Genomic DNA, 14,644 nt, shown 5'->3' with positions numbered 1-14,644 from the left:
TTTTAAAAGCTTATACAGAGGACAAGCTAGCCATCATTGTATCCAAGAGTCTGCTGAAAACTCAATGGTTGAATCCCAAGGAGACTGAGAATAATAGCCTTCCTCCAGTGATTTAAGGGGTGCTTTAAGTAAATCAACATGCTTGCAGGTTTGCCTTGCCAACTTGCTCTCCTCAAACCTTACTTTAGATCAATCTATCAAAGTGCAAAATACCTCAAATGATAGCAGCCTTCCGGAGCTGTTCCAGTTATGGAGAGTGGAGTAATATCCATCACGGGTGCCAAGAGTAACACTGGGGAGGAACTACAGAGGAAAAGGAGAAAGCCAAAGAGGAACATAATTCCTTTGTTGTCTTTCTCACCTCACTGTTGTCAGGAGAACTTCTACACACTTGTTAATTCAGTTACATTCTTAAAGAGAGGAGTTCCTCTCATTTCATAAGGCTCTGGAGACCTATCTGGTTCCACAGGCATTCTGGTCAGAAGGTTAAGTAAGCTCTGTTATAGATGGGAGTTTAAGACTGGAATGTATCATTTATCTCAAGCAGCATAGGTTATTTTTTTTAAAAAAAATTGTTGGGTTTTTAATCTCCATACACTAATTTTTTATTTATTTTTATTTGATTTGTCAATTGCTTACAAAATAATAGGTATAAGTATAAACAGAGTAAGAATACAGGAAATAAGTATGAATAAATGGGAACAATAGGACTGGGATGGGAGGCACGATGGTGCACTTATGCTCGCCCCTTACAGACCTCTTAGGAATCGGGCAAGGTCAATAGTGGATAGTTTAAGGTTAAAGGAGTGGGGGTTAGGGGGTGTAACAACAGAGTCAGGTAGTGCATTCGAGGCATTGGCCACTCTGTTGCGGAAGTCATACTTTCTGCAATCAAGTTTGAAGCGGTTTATGTTGAGTTTGTATCTGTTGTGTGCTCTTGTATTGTTGTGGTTGAAGCTGAAGTAGTCATTGACTGGTAGGATATTGTAGCAGATAATTTTGTGTACTACACTTAAGTCTAACCATAGGCGGCATAGTTCTATAAATACATCAAATCTTTTTTAGGTTGTTCTATTCTCTATCCATTGATAAAACATATTCCATACCATGTAATATTCAGTTTCTTCTTTTTCTTTAATTTCCAGTGTCAATCTATTCATTTCTGCACATTCAAATATTTTTTCAATTATTTTTCCTTCTATCAGTATTTTATCACTTTTCCAATTTTGGGCAACGGCAGCATAGTTCAAGGTTGTCCAAGCCCAAAATTTCAAGCCTGGTGATATAGAGTATTCTGTTGCAAGCAGAGGAGTGTAGTACTCTTCTCGTGAAATACTTCTGGACTCACTTGATTGTATTAATGTCCGATATACAGTGAGGATTTCAGACAGATGAGCTGTATTCAAGCATTGGTCTAGCAATCATTTTGTATTCCCTAGTTAGCAATTCTATATTTCCAGAGGAGAAGCTTCGTAAGATTAGATTTACAACTCTTAATACTTGGAATCACTTCTGTGATATGGACAAACATACATCATAAATTACCTCAGTACGGGTAGTCCTCGACTTATGATCACAATTGAGCCCAACATTTCTATTGCTAAGCATGACAGTTGTTAAGTGAATTTTGTCCCATTTTACAACCTTTCTTGCCACAGTTGTTAAGTTAGTAACATGGCTGTGAAGTGAAACTGGCTTCCCTATTGTCAGAAGATCACAAATGGTGATCATATGGACCCAGGACACTGTGACTGTCATAAATATGAGCCAGTTGCCAAGCAACTGAATTTTAATCACATGACTATGGGGATGCTGCAATGGTTGTAAGTGTGGAAAATGGTCATAAGTCACTTTTTTCAGTGCCGTTGTAACTTCAAACGGTCACTAAATGAACTGTTATAAGTAATTTAAGATCAGCCAACAGTAGATGACAGCAAAATAATAACAACACAACTGGATTCTCTACCCAAATAGGGGGCAATATAAATTAAATAAATAAATAAATAAACTCAGTTCAAATATTTTGTGTGATAGATGAAGGGTGATGACAATCCCTCACTAATAATTCTCAGAGCATATGTTTCATACACAGTGGTACCTTGGTATTGTCTGAGATTCATTCTGGGAGGCACAACAAGTATTAAAAACAAGAGTACCAAGCAAACCACATGACTTAACATGTGATCCTTATTTTGTCCAGAAGAAGTAGCAAGTCACAGGGCAGCTGAGTTCTCCCTTGTTCTACCTTGCGTGTCGAGTACCAGGAGAAAGATGAGTACCGGGACAAAATTTTTGCTTCAAAACATGTGAAGTACCGTATTTGCCGGCGTATAAGACGACTGGGCGTATAAGACGAGCCCCAACATTTCCACTCAAAATATAGAGTTTGTTATATACTCGCGTATAAGACGACCCACCCACTTGGAGACATGTTTTTCAGGGCAAAAAGTCATACGCCGGCAAATACGGTAAGTTGTAACACTTGGGGTATTCTGGATATAATTCTTGATTGACACCCCCGCCCCTTTCCCCAAACTTACAAAGCCACCAAAATGCTTTAGAGAGGCAGCTTCGCCTTTCTCAGGCTGGCACTCAATTCCTCTCCCTTTCTTTGTGACACCGTTGAGCGATCTGCTTTTTTCAGGGGAAAATAAATAAATAAAAATAAAACTGGACGAAAAACAGTCGAGTTGTTTCTTAATATCTTTCCACCTCCCCAACCAATTTGTCTCCAAGGGTGCACCACACTGATTGCGACATTAATTATTTCAGAGAGAGAGGGTGGGGGGAGAAATCTTTGCTTCCTACTGTGGCTTTTTCCTGCGCATCGTTTTTCCCTTGGCTTTGTGGTTGTTACTTCTTACAGGAGGGATAATGAAATACCCACGCTGGGAGAAAGCGGAAAGGATGTCTATTTTCCTGCTCACTAACTTTCCAGAAAGCGTCGAGTTCCTACCCGAGACTTGCCAAAAGTCCAGTTCATTCATTTGCTACCTTTCTCCAATGAGATCCAGATCTGTTTCCAACGCGCTTAGGATCTTATCTTATTATCTTATTATTATCTTATTAGCCTTGCTCGGTCCGTCCAAGAGAGAAGAAGGCAGACGGTTTTGCGCTCAGGGAGAAAGGAAAAGAGCCTCTCGCTCACGCTGCACACTGCCCCCCTCCACCCCAGCAACGCTTAGGAAAGAGTTACACAAGCATCCTTTCCAGAAGTGAATCGGGGGAGGATTCGAGCAAAGGCTGAAACCGGGAAGAGAAAATTCCCAAAGAAAATCGCACGAGCAGCATCCCATTCCTGGGAGAAAAACAAAAAACAAAAACACGAACTCTTCCCGAAGCACAAAAGCAAGGATGGCGCTTTCTCAGCTTTGAGCTGCGTCGCTGCTCCCACCCTCCACTCGTCCCCATGTGCGGCGAAGTTTCTGCCACTGGTGGGGGGTGGAGGGGGATGGAAGGAGGTGAGGGATGGGGCAAAGCCTGGAGCCTGCCTGTCCGCTCGCACGAGCGGAGGTGGGTGGGTGGGTGGGTGGGGGAGGAGGAGGAAGAGAGACTCGGCTGGGCTTGAAGGGGCCGCAAGTTGCGGAGCTCTGCCCCGTCGCTCTTGCACCGAGTGACAACAACGTATTTGCGGCGTATAAGACGACCTTTGTTATATACCGCCGTATAAGACGACCCCCACTTGGAGGCATGTTTTTCAGGGCAAAAAGTCGTCTTATACGCCGGCAAACACGGTATTCAAATTTGATGAGTTTTGAAGCAGTCAAGCACCAAAGTGTGACTATAGGTAGCAGTTTGCTTCAATTTGGCAAGATTCTGTCTATAGATGCAGAACAATTTTAAAAAAAGTCTGCTTGGAAGAATCATCACATTACAGTATCTTTCTTGACTACTACAATGAGCTCTACATGGGACTATAAATACCCAAAGTCATTCAGAGTTGGGTGGCATATAATTAATAGCAATATGTTTCTGTATTAATTTCTTTTACACTAGTCTAAATAATGGGATTTATAGTTACATATCTTTAAAGAGTATCAGATTAGGGGAGCTGTTCTAGGTTCAGTCTAAAGTAGCTTCAGATAGCACTGAGGAAACATCTGGGCTGAATTGTGACACAGCTGCTTCTAGCCCAATTTGGCCAGGAGTGGGTTTCTTTCTTTCAGCTGAAATCCACATTTTTTATTTTTTTAATCTTCAGAAGAGCCTTAAATTCTTCTTTAAGGTCAATATCATTAAGTACGGAATGTGCATATGTAAACCCATGACAATACTGCTCTCCCAGAATCATGAAGCCCATGCAAGAATACATTCAGTCAATACCTAGGCATTTTTATTTTAAAGAATAATTAAAAGCATCTAGCCAACTTTTGCTGATGTTGAAAAAATAAGAGTACCAGGATGGAAAACCACCAGAACGCCGGGAAAGTTTTTTTAAAAAAAAATCTGCAAAAAAGCAATGGAAAGCCACTTCCTTAACATTTCCCAAGACACTACAAGAATAAATCCATGCAAAATATAGTAAAAAGATTAAATATATCCTACTACATATATTGACAGCAGCAAGGATAGCATTCGCACAATGTTGGAAACAAAATAACACGCCATCAGAGGAATTAGTAATTCAAAAAATCTTAGATTGTGCTAAAATGGATAAACTTACATTAAAATTAAAGGATAAAGAAGAGTCAGAGCATTACGAAATTTGGGACAATTGATACAAATGGTTGAACAATAGAAATAAGGATAATAGAGATAAAAAATTGTAGACAAATGTATCTGAATGTATATAAATGTATATATTTATATGAGATTGGTATAGGTAATAATGATGTCACTGTACCATTAATGTTAAGATCAAGATTTGCAAAATTTGAAAAAGAGCAATAAAAAAATTTTCTTTGAAAATAAATCCATGCATTTGAGTTTCGCTTAAAGAAGACTGAATCTTGTCTTCAGCCCTGAAACAAAAATATATAAGCCAGCTCCTTAAATAAGAAGAATATTTAATGATGATTTTTTTAAAAATTATCAGGAAAGATGTAAGTTATTTTAGCTAGCTAAGGCAAGCACTGTTTGCAAAAAAAAAAAGAGAGAGAGACTCAAAATAAGCATTTGAATCCCATCTAAATACAAACGGCCTTCTTTGCAGTTGTAGAAAATTTCCAGGGAAGTTTATCTATGGTCTGCTATTTCAGTACATCATGAATTTCTCTCCAGTCCCTAGATAAATTCCTTTCCTACCAAGGAATGGGACAACTCACTGTAGCCAATTCACCACGGTCAACCTACCACGACCAATTCACCATGGCCAACCAACCATGGCCAACTTGACATTGCCAATTTGCCAGAGGACAACTTGTTGCAGGACAATTCCATAATTCAATTTAATTATTTAAAAAAAATTAATAAAACATATTTTAATTTTTGTCATACACATTTTATTTTGTCCCTCCTTTGGCATCCTTTCTTTAATGATTCTATTCCAATCTTTCTTCGATATTAGTGTAACTCTGGTCCCATGGTGAGTTGTCCTGTGTTAAGGTGGCCATGTCAAGTTGATTGTGGCAAGTTGACTATGGTGAGTTGCTATACATCCTTGCCATCACAATTAATGATTTTCTCCTGGGGAAAAAAAAATTAGGGTCTACTCAGAAAATCTGCACACACTACAGATAAGCATTATGCATGACAAGTTTGCCTTGCATCCATCATAAATGTAAACCTTTAAAAAAAAACATTTAGGTATAATTCTAAATGATAACCTTCTTCCCCTTTCTCTTGCTCCTACCTACCAAACAAAATCCCAGTAATTAAATTTAGCAAATGTGTGCATAAGGGAGCAATTAAAATAATTAAGGAACCTCAAGGAAGCTCAACCAATAAATGTACATTAGATTGCTAAATTGGGCTTGTAATTAAGACATGCACACATATAAAGGAGATAAAACTATATATTGGAAATATAAGCAAAGATTGCTTACTCTATTTACATTGTAACAATAAAAAAAAAAATCTCTTTCTTTGCTGCAGAACACTCTATCGCTGGATTCATTCCTGTCCTTTTTTACTCTCCAACACTTGAACATCTTCCTTCCTTGTGTTACTTTTTGCATGCACAGGTTTCTAATTCAAAGTATATTTTAAAAATGTTTCTCAAATTCATAGAAGATTACTTTTCAGAACATGTTTATGTTTCTTTTTATTAACTAGCTTGCTTTTCTGATTTTTTGAGGTGGATGTGCATTTTCCCCAATCCTGGTATTTTAAATAACTGAATATGTCCAATGATATTTGCCAAAAATGCCCTTGGCCGTGAAGTTAAGTAATGTTAAAGCTGAAACTGTCAGCTCTGAAAGTATCAGGATTTTTGGTAGTGAGTACTAATGCAGAATCTATGTTCTCTTGTCAGGGATGACCTGTTTGCAACTCAGGGTACTGAAAACATAGAGGGCTTTTTTAAACTTAAATCTTTCTCATCGTGACTTTAAATTACTTGGGATTATTCCTTTAAATGACTGGTCATCAAGAACTACAATTGGAGAGTTTGATGTCATGGAAATAAAATTAAGGTATGTAAACTGTCTTGTGCTCCTGAAGAAAAGGCAATATAATAATATCAATTCATAGTGCATTTAATTTGGGCAACATTTTCCAGATTTTTTGTGGGGGGTCAAGATGTGCTACTAGATATAACACTGACTTCATATTTTACATTCTGGAGATTCTTAAAATCCTGAAGCACAAAAGCATCCTCAGTCATGAAGACCTTGCTGCATCCGGTAGGAATTTTAAGTTCTGCTACATTAGTCCATGCCGAACTAGAAGGTATTTTGGAATGAAATTTGTACAGGTAGTCCTCATTTTGCAATGACAATTGGTTCCAGCAAAATGGTTGCTAAGTGGATCACAGGACTGAGAAAGATAAACTGTAAAGATCACAGGTTGCTCCTGTTTCATTCAGATATAGATCTCTCAAACAGCCACTCCAGCATGTGTTGTCAAGGACAGAAAATTGGGATGAGCGCATGCGTTGGTCAGAAAATTATTATTTTTTTGTATTACCATTTATTACCAGTATATTCGCAAAAGGTCACTATCTGAGGCAGCTTTTTTTCTTTATTTGCATCCTGCCTTTAACTGTTTTTACAAATAACTCAAGGCTACAAACAAACCTAATACTTCTTCTTCCTCCTAACCCTAACCTACAACAACAACCCTGTGAGGTGAGTTGGGCTGTGAGAGAGTGACTGGCCCAAAGTCACCCAGCTGAGTTTTATGGCTAAGATGGGACTTGACCTCACAGTCTCCTGCTTTCTAGATTGGTTCCTTAACCACTGGGTCAAACTAGCTCTCAAGTTGTTCATTTGTTAAAAGAGGACTAGCTGTATTGATTCCTTACAAGAGATATGGGTGATTCGTTTCCCGGTGGGAATTTCCCTCACAAAATATTTGATGGAATCTTCATTAGGTTAAATCCCTGTCTTTCAACGGTTTGAGGTCCAGAGCCCAGAAACCTAGAGGGGCCCCAAGTTTACTGCTACATCCTGTACTTGAAAAGACCTCATGTTTTCCCTTCTTCTAACACAGGGATGTCAAATCCACAGCGTCACAGCAACGTCACATGACATACCGGGACTTTTTTACCCTTCACTAAACTGGGCATGTGCTTGGCCAGCATGTGATGCATCTGGCCTGTGGGCCGAGAATTTGACAGCCCTGTTCTAACAGGACCCTCTCCATGACCCATTCACATATCCAAATTGTGCAATAAAGCCATCATTTACTTGTTTTGGCTGTGTTTAGGAAATGCCATAATCCAGGAGTGCATAGTTTTAGTAAGCTCAAGGCAGGATCACAGCAGGCTTTGCATGTTGTGTTGAGAGTTGCATTTCATTAGTAGGTACAACCGGGAACCTATTTGTGAGCTGTTTTAGGGAATTTTATGAGTGGTTGAAGCCATACATTTTGATCCCAAACATTTTTTTTAATCTACTCATTGAAAAAGAGAGGAACCTTACATCTGTTCTCGTTTATTTTGTGGTACCTAGCAGAGCTACCACTAGATTTATAGCCATTCACATTGCATAGTTCATCTGCATCTTTGTGAATGATTTGACAATCTTTTTTCCATGGATTTCATAAGCCAGAAATTATTAGGTAGGATCATATTCTGGGGGGAAGGGAGTCCCCCCATTTATTAGATCATAAAATTACTCTATTAAGAGGGTGGGGAAATGTAACATAAGTTATTTCATTTCAACAGACAATACGCTATGGAACAGCAGAAAGATTAAGGCTGCAATAAATGGATCCTTCTGAGAAAATAACTTTTATCTCACCTGGAAAATATCACTTAGTTTTGATCTTAGCTGTTTGGGCTGATTCAACTACAGGTAGCCTGTGGGAAATAGCGTAAACAGTGTACATTTTGCACAGAGCGTTTGTTCATACCTAATCTTGAGAAACAGCTCAGAGCTCAAATGTGTAACTCTCTATTTCAGCAGTACAAAGCTGCTTGTTGTCCCAAAGGTGCTTTTTCAAGAGTCAACTGTACTTCCTGGTTTTTCTTTGAAGATGTTTTGCTTCTCATCTGAAGAAGCTCCTTGGATGTGAAGCGAAACGTCTTCAAAAAAAAAACAAAAAAACCAAGAAAGTCCAGTTGCCTCCCGAAAAAGCATCTTTGGGACAACCATGACCCTGATGACCGGGAATCTCCATACACATAAAGCTGTTTGTTGTTCTTTTGAGGGCTGATGGAGAGTCATATAGGCTGAACGGTGTGATTTTATGCTTCTCTAATAGCACATCATTGCTTCTGTCACAAAAGCTGCACTCAGCACTGATTCTGCATGCATGGCAGAGAACCCTATCCCAAAAAGATTCTTGATTGTCCAGAGAAAGCCTGTAATAACAGATAATAACAGATAATCAGAGTTGGAAGGGACCTTATAGCCCAAGCGGCAGACCCTACACCATTTCTGACAAATGGCAGTCCAGTCTCTTCTTGAAGGTCTCAAGTGATGGTGCTCCCACAACTTCCGAGGGCAAGCTGTTCCATTGGTTGATTGTTCTCACTGTCAGAAAGTTTCTTCTTATTTCCAGGTTAAATCTCTCCTTGTTCAGTTTCCATCCATTATTCCTTGTCTGGCCTCCAGGCGCTTTAGAAAATAGCTGGACCCCTTCCTCCTCTCTGTGGCAGCCCCTCAAATATTGGAAGACTGCTATCATGTCTCCCCTGGTCCTTCTCTTCACTAGACTAGCCAAGCCCAGTTCCTTCATATGTTTTAGTCTCTAGTTCTTCATATGTTTTAGTCTCTAGTCCCCTAATCATCCTGGTTACTTTTCTCTGTACTTTTCTAGAGTCTCAACATCTTTTTTATAATGTGGTGACCAAAACTGGATGCAGGTGTGGTCTTACTAAGCTTTATAGAGTGGTGTTAGTACCTCACTTGATCTTGATTGTATCCCTCTGTTAATGCAACTTAGGATTGCATTAGCTTTTTTGGCTGCTGCTGCACACTGCTGGCTCAGAGGATATCTCATACAAAGATATTTTGATATGTGGCTTATCTCATTGGACTTACTTTCAACATGTTACAGCAAGCCATAATTTATTTACTCATGGGTTGTGGAAAACAGATGTTCTTCAACTTATGACCCCAATGGAGACCAGAATTTCTGTTCCTAAGCTAAGCAAGTTGTAAGTGAGTCGTGCCCACTCTTTTGCCACAGTTGTTAAGCAAATCACTGCAGGTGTTAAATGAATCATGCAGTCATTAAGTGAACCCAAGTAACTGTGCTTGCTGGAAGCTAACTGGGAAGGTCACAAATGGTGATCACATGACCCCAAGATGCTGCAACTTTGTAAATACAACTGTCTTGGAGGTGGTTAATAGATTTAGGAGAAGACCCCAACTCCAAAAGTTTACGCATTGGTCCCTTTTTATTTAGTTATTAGTTCATTTTAATTCTTAATTTTGAATGTGTTTATTGTTCTTATTGTTTTATATTGTGCTTTTCTACGGTAAAAGCTATGGTGGAACAATAGTTGGAATGCCATACAGGTAGTCTTCAATTCACAACCTCAATGAAACTCAAAATTTATGTTGCCACCATATATGATAGAAAGTACCTTGTCTTTTTTTACACTTCCAACATGCCAGATTCACGTTGGGATACATGACCCCAGGACACTGCAACTGTCATAAATGTGAGTCGCTTGTTAAGCATCCAAGTGCAAATCACATGACCATGGGGATGCTACAACAGTCATAAGTGTGAAAAATAGACATAGGTCACTTTTTTCAGTGCCATTGTAACTTCAAACAGTCAGTAAGCGAACTGTTGTAAATTGAGCTTTACCTGCATTACAAGCTAACTCTGCCCACAACCCCAAGTTCAATCCTGACCGGCTCGAGGTTGACTCAGCCTTCCATCCTTCCAAGGTGAGTAAATGAGCACCCAGATCGTTGGGGACAATATGCTGACTCTGTACAACCACTTAGAGAGGGCTGTAAAGCGCTATGAAGCAGTATATAAGTCTAAGTGCTAGTGCTAGTATTATTATAAGCCACCCAAGGTCATTTGACAGTGAGATGGGGAGCATATACATTTAATAAATAGACATTACCCTGGGTAGCTGCATTATTTATGAAAGAGAAAGACAGTTGCTTGGGAGTAATCATCAATCCTCAATGATTGTCCTTTTTTAAAGCTTTAGACAAGCGTGTTTACACAGTTACATTTCCCTGAACTAATAAAAACTTTAGTGCAGAAGCAAGCAATCTGGTGTTCTCCAGATGCTTTGAATTATAGTTCCTCATGTTCAGGCCAGTGTGGCTAACGATCAGGAATATTGGCAGTTGTGGTCCAAACTATTTGGAGCAGACCAGTTGCTTACCATGCTGAAAAGGCAATAAGAGATTTAGAGACAAGGCTTTATGATCCGATGTTGCTTTTTGACAGATTGAGGGCACTGCTACAGCGCCCCTCTCAGATCACTTCGGTGCCCTAGTACATGATGTTATCTCTGTTCGGCAGTTCAGCTGGCTTAATTCCAGCTCAGCCGCAGTTCAACTGGAATCAAACAAATCTGGTTTTCCAGTTAAAAATACTGATGCTCTAAAAAGAAAGGCCATTTTCTATTGGCAGGCACTCCTGGCTGTAAGTGATCATTTCCACCTTTCCAGAAAGGTCCAGTTGATATAGCATCATGCTGTCATTTCAATCCTGCCTTCAGAAAATAAGCAGAAGAATGGCACTTGGTGGGCGCTGCACCTGGTGGTTTTCTGGATTCTTGATGCAGCCACTCCAATGTTTCAATTACCAAATAAAACAAGCGGAGTATAAGCAGTAGTGGGTTCCTACTTATTCACTACCATTTTGGGAAATGATTGCGTGCGTTCACACCCCTAACGCACCCATAGGCTGAGGGGATGAAGAAATGAAAAGCTAGGAGCAACCCTCCCACCCACCCCATGCGCTTGTCGCTTTTTTTAATCCTATCAGCTGATCGTCGGAGGAACAGGTTCAGCCAAACCAGTAGGTTTTTTTACTACCGGTTTGGCTGAAGCAGGCCGAATTGGTAACATACCACCACTGGAATATAGGCACCAAACCCTGGTCAGACTTCTTTTTTAAAAAAAAAAAACTTTCTCTAATTAGTCATTTGGAATTCCTGCTTTGTGAAAGATTCTGCACATTTTCAGTTACTGTGAATCCGTTTGAACCTCTTTTAGAGGGCGAGGAAACAAAGCCAGCGGTGGTGATTTGGGAGTGACGTGACCCTTCACATTTCTCCTTTGAACAGAGAAATAATTGAATCGGAGAGTCTCTCACATCACAAATCTAAAGAGACAACAGACCATTTGCCTTTCAAGCTGCTTGGGAAGACCATTTAATTCAGACTTCAAACTCTCCTGCATGTTATAGATGCAGCTGAAAAGTTCTAACTGCTCTCTTTACCCATCTCTTCTTTTAAACCTGGAAATAGGTTTCTATTCTATTTTAAAGCATTAGGAACTGATTTGCTGCTGCTGAGGTGTGCTTCTGCAGTAAATGAGAAAAACTGGAGGGGAAAATGTTCTTCCCCCTCACCTCCTGTCTGAATCCTTCATAATTGCTCACAAAAGTCATCAGGATTTGGCACCAACATAACCATTTTAGCTGGGTTTTTTTCCCCTTCTTACTTCCTCCTACTTCTGTCTGCCACTGCAAAATTGGGGCCATGCTACTTTAGTTATCTCCCTAATCAGAATTTGGAAAGTTTCCACAGCAGGGCTAAGGAAGGGGAAAAAACTCATTTAAACCTGTTGGGCACATTAGAACATCTGTGATGGATAAAAGCTCTAAACCTGCATTTCATTAATGGATAAAATACATCCAAGATGTGTTCACCTGCCCAACAATATTACACAACCACATATTTTCTGTTTCTAACTAATGAAGCCCACATCTATAAAATTCTAGGTGCCTGAATATAAATATTTCAGTGGTGTTACAAAGCTTCATAAGTGACTTGTATATTAAAATATCACATTTGCTGATTTATAGGACATGCCTTAGAGATATTTCTTATAGCAGTGATGTATTTTCAAGGGGACACAAGTGCAGAAGAATCACTTGTTAATGAAATGGGTGGCATATCAAATAAACAAACAAACAAACAAATAATTGTGTAATCTCCTCTCTAGAAAGGAACTGGGAAATGGATATTGTTGATGATTTCCTGTAAGCCAAAACATGTACTTACACACCAGAGCTGCCTAGGTTAGATTGTTATATGGTAAAGCAAAACTACACTACCCACATGTTATAAGATAGTCATGTTTTTCCATGAAAAAAAATTGTTTACAAGCCATCATTTTTCAAGAAATCCATAGCTATTGTACATGGAACCATGCATTGACCCTTTTCATTAGGAACTGGGTTTCTTTTTTCTTTTTTGTGAGTAAAAAGAAAACTTTTTCATGTACATTCTTAGTGGAAGAAAAAAATAGTTCCCTGATACATGGTAGCCATGCATAGTAGAGTGTACCTACCCTCAGTTTTCTCTCAGAATGACCTTGGAAGGAGGTATTTCCAATACAAAAATGATGAAAAATGATGATGATGATGATGAGGAGGAGGAGGAGGAGGAGGAGGAGGAGGAGGAGGAGGAGGAGGAGGAGGAGGAGGAGGAGGAGGAGGAGGAGGAGGAGGAGGAGGATGATGCAGGGTAAGACACCCTGCACCTCCTCCAGAAATATCCACACTTTAATCCAATTTTATTCCTCTATAGATGCAGACAAACAATTCTGATGGTAGTGTTCTAAAACCAACTTGGAAAATTTGAAGTAATTATTATTTTACTTCATCCTGTTATTCCGATTCCATTTGACCCATTGGCCATTAACAACAATAATACATAAGTAAATAAATAAAACTAAAAACATAAATTGACACAAATGTAAATGATCAACAATTATAAACCTGGTGAAGAAGATGTGTCTCCTAAATGAAACCCTTCAGCCAAAGTATGTAGAGAATGAACTTCTAGAATTATTTCTAGACCCTCATAATGGCTCCATTCTAGATCGGAATAACAGGTCTTAATGGACACAGAGGTACGTTTCTAACAAGGTAAGCAGATAATGGGGGGAAGAGGCTTTAAGGATTAATCTCAACTGAGAATTCTACAAATCATCCAAATCTAATTCAAATTCATGCCACGAAGTTGGCAAGGTTTTACAGTATTAAAATCTGAGATTAAAGGGAACAAGATTCAATTTGTAATACCTAATTTGACAATATAATAGAGAAGTATCAAACATGTCTACAGAGGCTTAATTTTTTAATTCTATTTTTTGGCAAAAATTAGATGAAAATAGCAGTAAGGCAGAACCTTGAAAGGCATTAATCTTACCAAGCTTCAGATAGTTTCTAGATTTCAGCACAATACATTTTTGAAATAATCATCCCTTACTCTTTTTGAAACAAAGGATTTGGGGAAGACAGCAAAGGGTATTTTGAGAACTTGCGCTGAACCAGGGCAGAACGTGTTACATTCCAGTAACACAAACGTTTTCAAACCTTATTTAAAATGGTAGCTATGTTCAATATTTAGAATCCATCAGCCTCTGAAAACCTGCTTTTCTGGGTCGATAGGTTTGCTGCTGTAACTCTTTAGCCAACTGAGCCATGGTGGTGCAGTGGTTAGAATGCTGACTGCCAGCTGTTCGCCATTCGATTCTCACCAGGCTCAAGATTGACTCAGCCTTCCATCCTTCCAAGGACTGTAAAATGAGGATTCAGATTGTTGGGGGAAACAGGCTGATTCTGTAAACCGCTTAGGGAGGGCTATAAAGCTTTGTGAAGTGGTATATAAGTCTAAGTGCTATTGCTATTAAAGTCACAGAAGACATCCCATTACATCTTCCAGCAGCATAGTCCCAACTTTGACTATATGTAGAAGGAAAACCAGAAGAGATCTTCAAAGCCAGAAGGACCAGAAAATCTCCCGAATCTTTAAACTGCTCTATCTAAAGTAGATTGAAGTTGGGTGATTAATGTCTTGTACTAATCTAGTAATTTAATCTGAACATTTGATTTAAGGGTTATTCCATTAAATCTTCTTCAATGCCAAATCATCCCTTCAAAGTTT

Source organism: Notechis scutatus, chromosome 1, assembly GCF_049901735.1.
Source record: "Notechis scutatus isolate UNSWTSFEM ecotype Mainland chromosome 1, rNotScu1.2, whole genome shotgun sequence".
Lineage (NCBI taxonomy): Eukaryota > Metazoa > Chordata > Lepidosauria > Squamata > Elapidae > Notechis > Notechis scutatus.
This window is presented reverse-complemented; position numbering follows the sequence as displayed.